General features: G+C 27.2%; 1 protein-coding gene across 1 annotated transcript in view; it reads right to left on the reverse strand.

Moving 5' to 3' along the window:
• LOC107605458 (histidine kinase 5) overlaps window positions 1–1,067 on the reverse strand; it is a 6,603-nt gene extending 5,536 nt beyond the window's left edge. Inside the window, exon 1 of the mRNA XM_016307345.2 lies at window positions 589–1,067. The gene's annotated coding sequence lies outside the window, so the exon portion shown is untranslated. The remainder of the gene's footprint in view (window positions 1–588) is intronic.

The raw sequence follows: 2,071 nt of genomic DNA on the forward strand, positions 1-2,071 counted from the left end.
TGGAACATTGAAAGTAGTCAAGATCAAGAACTTTAGACAAAAGTCACCAACTAAAGAAGAATAAGGGGAAAAAGTCATCATATGAGACGAAAATTAGTGGTTACTTGTTAGATTTTTAATCTAACAAATGGCAAAATTCATGTGCTGCACCATGATCAAAAGACAAACAGTAGAAGAAAATTATGAATGGTGGGCATGAAACTATATAAGATTTTTTTAATATAAAGAATTAAGAAAATAAAAAATAAAAACAAAAAGGGGAAGAAACTTGAACATTTTGATCAAAAGTTGAAGTGGACGTGAACATTCACAAGAAGAAGAAAGGAAGAGAAGAAAAACATAACAAAATAACACTCAAATTTCAACAAACAATCACAATTGCAAATCAAAGCTAATAAATGATGAATGGTCTCAATTACAAACATGAAAGATGAAACAAATAAGATCATTATGACCAACAAATGAAATCAAATTAAAAAGAAAAAGGAAAATTGAAAAATGATATAAGAATTGAAAATTGGGTTCCTTGAAACCAATCCTATAATAAGTGATCAAAAAAACAATGACATGAATTAAGAGAGTTCTAACCTTACTGCATTAACTGAATTAAAACCATTTAGTATGTCACCAAAGAAAGGATCATCAGAAACATATGAAAAACTGAAGTTGACAATGTCCAAAAGGCTTTCCCTGTAGATCTGAGGAATCTCTTCAACTATGGAGTCAAAACCATTCAATGAAAGAGAACAGAAAGAGAGAGAAAGAGAGAGAGACAGAGAGAAGAGAAAGAAACAATTTAAAAAAATGAAAAGAAAAGAAAAGATTCAGAAAGGACACCATGTGATTGTAAACTTCAAAGGGTAAAAGAAAAATATAATTTTTTCTTAAAAAAATCTTTAAAATGAAAAAATTCCAAACAAAAATGTAAGAGAACAGAAATCCAAGCAGCCATGTGCATTAAGGAGGTCAAATATGATAGAATAGAAATGGTTCTTTGGCAATATACTATTCTTTTTTTTTTCTTCTTCTTAGTTGTCTTTGCTGTGTCATATTATTATGAGGCAGCAATGTTACCCTTCACAGTTTCAGAGCTCTTTTTTCTTTTATCATTGTTGCATGCAGCACATGAAACCAAAAGCTATATTATTAGAAAATCACTTTTTTTTTTCTTAAATAATTTTTTTCCCATAGAATATTATCTCTCTATAAAATATTTTAATCACATTTAACAATCATATTTATATGTATAGATGATAGATGATAATTTAAATAATAAATTAAAATTAATTATTTTTGTTAATATTACACTACATAATTATATGTCCGTACATACGAGCTACATAGAACATATTATGTTTTTCTAATACTTTACACCACCAAGTATATAAAAGATATTGCCAATGAATAATAGTTTAAATGGCATAGTCTTTCCATACTCAATTAAGAGGTTGCGGGTTCGAGTCTCATATCTTTGGTAAAAAAAAAAGAAAAAGTATATAAAAAATATTGTCAATGAGTTATAGATCAAATAGCATAGTCTCCCCATACTCAATTAAGAGGTTGCTAGTTCGAGTCTCCTATCTTTGGTAAAAAAAAAAAAGTATATAAAAGATATTAAAAAAAAAAAGCGAAAGAAAGAAGATGTGATATTGCATATTATATATAGAAGAATATATGGAGCATAGAAAATTTTCACTTTAGGTGGTTGAATGTTGATGGTGGAAGTCTCCATGAATAAGAGAGGACACTTGTAAAGTTGTAAAAAACATATTAAACAAGTAAGCAAAATATAATTAGATAAAGAATACTATATTAATTAAATGTGGTGGAAGCTAAGACAAGAAAAGACTAAAAACTAATTGAAGTCTACATGCATGAATAAACGTCACTCTAATCAAATCAATTTAGTGGAAAATTAAAATAAGGCAACCCACTTGAATCTTATATATGAAAAACTAATTAATAATAATAAGCCAATATTTATATATAGACATACATGTATAGTAGTAGCATATTGCACAATAATAATAAATCTTTGAATCAAACAATCATATATATTATTGAAAGAATT

This window comes from Arachis ipaensis, chromosome B06, assembly GCF_000816755.2.
Source record: "Arachis ipaensis cultivar K30076 chromosome B06, Araip1.1, whole genome shotgun sequence".
NCBI classification, from domain to species: Eukaryota; Viridiplantae; Streptophyta; class Magnoliopsida; order Fabales; family Fabaceae; genus Arachis; species Arachis ipaensis.